This window comes from Pelophylax lessonae (assembly GCF_965119305.1).
Source record: "Pelophylax lessonae genome assembly, chromosome: 11".
Taxonomy (NCBI): Eukaryota; Metazoa; Chordata; class Amphibia; order Anura; family Ranidae; genus Pelophylax; species Pelophylax lessonae.
Genome location: NC_138778.1, coordinates 37,266,902 through 37,274,719, shown reverse-complemented (window position 1 = coordinate 37,274,719; position 7,818 = coordinate 37,266,902).

Below are 7,818 nucleotides of genomic sequence, written 5' to 3'. Positions count from 1 at the left end.
TAAAGGCAAATAGACTGTGTAGAATTATTGCTCTCATTCTAATCGCGGCGATACCTCACATGTGTGGTTTAAACACCGTTTACATCTGCGAGCGCTACTTGCGTATGCGTTTGCTTCTGCGCGTGAGCACGGAGGGGCGGGGAGCTTTACATTTTTTTTTTCTTCATTATTTAATTTTTTATTTTTTTTATTTTTACACTGCCCATTAAAAAAAAAAAAAAATGTATAGATATAGATAGACTTTGTTCTTTGCAAAGTGCAGTTGCACTCTGCAAGTGAAGTTGCTCCAGAGCTTAGTAAATTAGGTAAACCTTCACTTTGCAAAGAATACCCAATCACGTGCAAGGAATATAAAAAAAAAACATCATTTAGGCTATGTTTCCACTATTGCGGCTACAAAGTCGCGCTACTTCTAGCGCGACTTTGTAGTGTGACTTGTTTGCGGCTACTTCTGGGGACTTCAGTGCAACCTTCCTTCTATGAGGGACAAGTCGCACTGAAGTCGGCCCAAAAGTAGTGCAAAAACTATTTTTCAAGTCGCTGCGACTCAAGTCGCAGCAGTTAGAACGTGCCAAATTGAAATTAATGGCTTTTGACTTGCTGTGCGACTTGACATGTGTCAAGTCGCACAGCAAGTCAAAAGAGAATAAAATGGTGATCTTGCAATAATTTATGTCACACCTTATTTGCGCAGCAGCCTTTCAAATGCAATTTTTTGGGAAGAAATACACTTCCAAGAATAAAAAAAAAAAAAAAACAGTAAAGTTAGCCCCATTTCTTTGTTTAATGTGAAAGATGATGTCACGCCGAGTAAATCAATACCTAACATTTCACGCTTTAAAATTGAACACACTCGTGGAATAGCAACAAACTTCGGTACCAAAATATCTCCATAGGCGACGATTTAAAAAAAATTTAACGGTTACCTGTTTAGAGTTACAGAGGAGGTATTTTGCTAGAATTATTGCTCTCACTCTAATCGTGGCGATACCTCACATGTGTGGTTTGAACACCCTTTACATATGTGGGCGCGACTTGCATATGCGTTCGCTTCTGCCTGCGAGCACAGAGGGGCGGGGCACTTTAAATTTTTTTTTCTTAATTATTTAATTTTATTTATTTATTTATTTATTTTAGACTGTCCATTTAAAAAAAACGTACGACAGGAAATGTGTTACTGGCAGGATCACCATGAGAAAATAAAGGGAAAAAGCCTGAAAAAAAGGAAACGAATGCAGCCACATGTAAAAACTGGCTCACTACATTCAATACATACAATACAATCCTTTGCATGCAGCCTTGATTGTTTGTCACTACTAGCCACTGATTGGTCAGAGAATCATAGAAACATAGAATGTGTCGGCAGATAAGAACCATTTGGCCCATCTAGTCTGCCCAATATATCTGAATCCTATGAATAGTCCTTGGCCCTATCTTATATGAAGGATAGCCTTATGCCTATCCCATGCATGCTTAAACTCCTTCACTGTATTTGCAGCTACCACTTCTGCAGGAAGGTTATTCCATGCATCCACTACTCTCTCAGTAAAGTAATACTTCCTCATATTACTTTTAAACCTTTGCCCCTCTAGTTTAAAACTGTGTCCTCTTGTGGTAGTATTTCTTCTTTTAAATATGCTCTCCTCCTTTACCGAGTTGATTCCCTTTATGTATTTAAAGGTTTCTATCATATCCCCTCTGTCTCTTCTTTCTTCCAAGCTATACATGTTAAGGTCCTTTAACCTTTCCTGGTAAGTTTTTTCCTGTAATCCATGTACTAGTTTAGTAGCTCTTCTCTGAACTCTCTCTAGAGTATCTATATCCTTCTGGAGATATGGCCTCCAGTACTGCACACAATACTCCAAGTGAGGTCTCACCAGTGTTCTGTACAGCGGCATAAGCACTTCTCTTTCTACTGCTTATACCTCTCCCTATACATCCAAGCATTCTGCTGGCATTTCGTGCTGCTCTATTACATTGTCCTCCCACCTTTAAGTCTTCTGAAATAGAATCGTTGTAATCCCACCCACTTACTACTTTAGTGGAAAAGCAAACCGAGTCGAGTAGAGCCAATACAGTGATGAAACGCGCCGACTCGTACCACGCAGTGGAAAAGCAAACTGAGCCGAGCTGGGCCAAGCAGTGTGGAGTAGAGGTGAGCCTGTACTTGCAGTGGAAAAGTGCCATAAGAGACACTTTTGACACTTTTTGGGGACCAGTGACACTAATAGGGTGATCAGTGCTAAATATATGCACTGTCACTGTACTAATGACACTGGCTGGGAAGGAGTTACCATTAGGGGCGATCAAAGGGTTAACTGTGTGCCTGACCGGTGTTTTACTACTGTGGGGTGGGGGAGGTGGGTGCTTTTACTTTTTACTAATGGAAGGCATTGATCCATGTTCCTGCTTCCTCCAGGAACACAGGATCAATGCCTTCCATACTGATAGAATGGCAATCGGCCTTGTTTTATAGGCAGACTGCCCTTCTGCCTGTGTAATAAAAGATTGTTGCAAAAGCGCAGCAGGAGATAGCATGCTGCGATGTTAGTACAGCAATCTACCTGCTTTTCTCTTGTGTTCTAACAGGGGGACGGCCCCTCTGACAGAACACACCGGTCATCGCTCGCAGCCATTGGCTGCAAGTGCTGATCGGATGCTGGTTTTCCAGCATGCTCGTTCGACATGAGATCAGCTTCTGTCGGACAAGGAGCTGTACACACTGGCCAAATGTTGACCGGTTTCTCACATACCGGCTGCTTTTCCTGCAGCTTTTCCATCGAAGTCTATTGAACTAAGAAAAAAAAAGCATAGTTTTGCATTAAAAAAAAAGTCCCTGACCATTTCCAAAAATGCAGAGGCACAAAAATGCATTGATGTGAACATGTTCCATAGGAACCCATGTTAAAAAAAAGTCCTGTGTTTCTGCAAAAAGCATGAAAAAATCTATTGGTGTAAATGGAGCCTTAAAGTTAGCAGTGGCGGTGTCCTGTCGCATAATGCCTCCCGTCGAAAAATGCATCCAACTTACTGCGCATGCGCGGTAAATGACGTCACTCCAGCTGACTGCTCCGCTCAGCTCGGGTTGACGTCATTATTGCGCGTGCGCAGTCCGTCAGATGCATTTTTCGACGGGAGACAGTGCGGGAAGAATCGTCGGATTCTGCCTGACGATCTGCGCGTGCTCGTAGCGTCATAGCAGGATCGAAATTCTATTGGGCGGGCTATGGCTGGTCATAGCAGGATCTAAATTCTATTGGGCGGGCTATGGCTGGGTCTCTTTGGCGCAAAATTTGACAGAGACAGAGTCATCGCCAGCACAGATGATCGGACCAGTCAGCTGGAGTGACGTCACTTACTGAGCATGCGCAGTAAGTTGGATGCATTTTTCGACTGGAGGCATTATTCGACACGACATCGGCTGTCAGAATACAAAAGCCGCTGCGGTGAATTTGCCTATCTATGCTATGCTTAATGGAGGAGGAATCTGTTTGATTTCTTTTTTTCAGCCTGTAGGCCAACCAAACCCTTATTTTCATAAACCTTAACTGAACCCCTAAAACCCAAGCTCATCCATAGTTTACCATCAATAATATCTTTAAAATAAAAAGAGTACCAATTAAACTAGATTTATTCTAAATGTTATTACTTATATTGCTATTAAACTGCAACGCAACACTAAATATAAGCTGTAATTTAGCAACAGCACACATTTTCGCACCAATCATAGAATTCACCAAATTTTCAGCCACCAAAATAAATGAATAAATAAATTGATCTATCTTATGCATATCCAGTGCTTAGTGGAAGAGGAGTGCTGGCAATGGAGAGGGATAGATCGTTGGAGTATGTATGTATCTACGTGTGCTAACGGTACTGACAGAATTCCTCACCTTATTGTCACTAAACAGAGACGTCTGTCTTTTTGATGCCATTGATGTGTCACCTCCCACCTCATCGACTGAACAAATACCAATAGTTACAGAGTTCCCAGCACCGGCCTTCCTTGATCATTACCACCAGGGTACCAAGTAATTGAGTAAACTAACATCAGAAGGGGCTGAAGGGCCTGCTGGAAGGGCACGGGGTAACGAGCAAACATATACAGATGTATCCAGTTTTCAATCATGCAATATGCCTGGCCTCAGGAAAAAACGTACAATTGTCCAAAGACACAGCACAGTGCTTGGATGTTAGAAAGCCACTCGAAGAAGCATGAAATGGTGCAACTATTCCAAACTCAGAAATGGTGCAAGTATGCCAAAATAAGAAATGGTGCAACTATTCCAAACTCAGAAATGGTGCAACTATTCCAAACTCAGAAATGGTGCAAGTATGCCATAATCAGAAATGGTGCAAGTATGCCAAAATCAGAAATGATGCAAGTATTCCAAAATCAGAAATTGTGCAAGTATGCCAAAATCAGAAATGATGCAAGTATTCCAAAATTAGAAATTGAGCAACTATTCCAAACTCAGGAATGGTGCAACTATTCCAAAATCAGAAACAGCGCAACTATGCCAAACTCAGAAATAGTGCAAGAATGCCGAAATCAGAAATGGTGCAACTATGCAAACTCAGAAATGGTGCAACTATTCCAAACTCCGAAATGGTGCGACTATGCCAAAATCAGAAATTGAGCAACTATTACAAAATCAGAAATGGTGCAAGTATGCCAAACTCAGAAATGGTGCAACTATTCCAAACTCAGAAATGGTGCAAGTATGCCAAACTCAGAAATGGTGCAAGTATGCCAAACTCAGAAATGGTGTAAGTATGCCAAAATCAGAAATTGAGCAACTATTACAAAATCAGAAATGGTGCAACTATGCCAAACTTTAGAAATGGTGCAACTATGCCAAACTCAGAAATGGCACGACTATAACAAAATCAGAAGTGGTGCAAGTATGCCAAAATCAGAAACGGTGCAACTATGCAAACTGAGAAATTGTGCAACTATGCCAAAATCAGAAATGGTGCGACTATGCCAAAATCAGAAATTGAGCATCTATTACAAAATCAGAAATGGTGCAAGTATGCCAAAATCAGAAATGGTGCAAGTATGCCAAAATCAGAAATGGTGCAAGTATGCCAAAATCAGAAATGGTGCAACTATTCCAAACTCAGAAATGGTGCAAGTATGCCAAAATCAGAAATGGTGCAACTATTGCAAACTCAGAAATGGTGCAACTATTCCAAACTCAGAAATGGTGCAACTATGCCAAAATCAGAAATGGTGCAACTATTGCAAACTCAGAAATAGTGCAAGTATGCCAAACTCAGAAATGGTGCAAGTATGCCAAACTCAGAAATGGCACGACTATAAAATCAGAAGTGGTGCGACTATGCCAAACTCAGAAATGGTGCAACTATTCCAAAATCGGACACTTTGAACAATTCATCTTTAAAAGCTGAACTCCAGGTTTGCTAAAAAGAAATTTTAAAGAATTCCTTGCTAAGTTGGGAAGGAGATAAGGGCTGCAACTCTTTTCTTATACCTCACCCCCCCCCCCCCGGCAGCTGGTGCTCGTCTATTTCCTCTGAAAATCTGGTAGGTTGTGGGCAGACCCTTGGCCATCCTCATATACAATTCAGGGCTATTGATCTTGCATTGTATGAAATGATGTCAGCTGGCCAGAGTGCGCTAGAGAAGAGGCCACAGAGTGCAGAGGACGGTTGCTGGACTGAGGAATAGGGTAACTACTACAGCTTATTCCTCCACCCCTAGACCTAGCAAGCATTTAACCCTTACAATGCGGGGAGGCCCCACTTCAAGGGTATTTTGGTAACTCTGGTGCCCAGAGTTGGGCTTTAACCACTTGTCTTCTGGGCCTTTTATCCCCTTCCTGCCTAGGCCAATTTTCAGCTTTCGGTGCTGTTACAATTTGAATGAGAATTGCGCGGTCATGCAACACGTTATCCAAATGAAATTTTTATAATTTTTTTCACACAAATCGAGCTTTCTTTTGGTGGTATTTAATCGCCGCCGGGTTTTTTATTTTTTGCTAAAAAAAAAATCAAAAAAAAAGGGCAAAAATTTGTAAAAAAAAGTTTTTCTTACTTTCTGTCTGTAAATTTTGTAAATAAATAATTTTTCTCCTTTACTGATGTGTGCTGATGAGGCAGCACTGATAGGCTGCACTGATGGGCACTGATGAGGCAGCACTAAAGGGCACTGATTAAGTGGCACTGATGAGGAGGCACCAATATGCTGCACTGATAAGTGGCACTTATGAGCACTGATAGGTGGCACTGATAGGCAGCACTGGTGGGCAATAATAGCAATAGCGTGCAAAATAGGCGGCACTGATGGGCACTGACTGGCATCACTAATGGGCACTGATTGGTGTCACTGATGGGTACTGATTGGTGGCACAGATTGGTGTCACTGATGGGTACTGATTGGTGGCACTGATTGATGTCTCTGATGGGCACTGATTGGTGGCACTGATTGGTGTCTAATGGGTATTGCTGGGGCTGTACTGTAATCAGGGCTCTGATGATCAGTGCCCTGATTACCTGTACAGTCTCCCCTGTGAGGAGATGCTGCTGATTGGCTCTCCTCATGCTCTGTCAGTGTGAGCCAAGGAGAGCTGATAAACGGCATCTCCTTGTTTACATGTGACGAGCTGTGATTGGACACAGCCGATCACATGGGTAAAGAGCCACGTCATCGGGCGTGCGAGATTGGCAGCTCTGGGGCGCCGTCATCCCAGAACAGGAGTGCATCTCATTGAGAAAAATATACACTCCCCTTTGGGTGATCTATATTCATTGCAAGGATTATAAAAAACGTTGTTGCAGATTCCTACCTTTTGTTATTCTGAAGAAATCCCTGTGTGTTTGTGCTCATGTGGTAAGTGAATCTAATGGGAGTGGTTTCTTATTTATCAACTAGCTCCTCACCTGCAGGGCTCTAATAAGGAAAATTACAGGGTCTGCATCCCTTTAGATGTGATTTCCTATTGGGAGTATATCACCAAAAATTACATTTTTGTTTCAGGGGATGCCAGAAATCTGACTATCATAGTGCAGAGTTCTGGGAAAATCAGTGAGTCAATCACACAAGCAGGAAGTTACGTTTCATGGGGGCGTATTGTATACATTCTGTGTACTCAACACCACCAGGTTGCCATATTGCATTACATTTTACTGAACATTACAGAGCAGAAGATTGAAAAGGAAAGGTCATTTTTAATAACATTCAATTACAATATGACTTAATTCGCAAGTCTTTACGCTATATAAATTTTTTTCCCCACGAAAGTGGAGTTACCCTTTAAAGTTGAGATCGAGGCAGACCTAAAAGGTACACATTAATGTAGTTTAGTATTCATTAATATATATTTACACCTTTTTCTTTAAATGAAAGTAGTGTAAGTATCTGAATTTGACTTGGTATCATCTTCTTGCTATTCATGTACAGCAGAGCTCACACTGTGAGAGGGAGAAGCAGCACAAACGCCAATCAGTTGTGCTGTAGTAATAAGGTGCTAAACAGGGACATGCTAATAGGAGTAGGGAGCAGAGTGATGGAGACATGAGCTTATCAGTCTTCCTGCTTCTCTTTCACTGTCTAATTAGAAGCTAGGGAAGGGACAAGACTTAAAGCAAAATTCCAGCCAAAAATGACATTTTTCCTATTAATAGTATGTTAAATATCTTTATCTTTGATATTATTCATTTTCTGGTTAGTTGATTGCGTAGCTTAGAAAGTCTTATCTAAACTAGACAAACAGCTTCTTCCCGTTCTTCACGGACAACGTTCTTCTGTCTTTCATTTCCTGAAAAGGTTGTCGGTCTTTCTTAGACAGACAT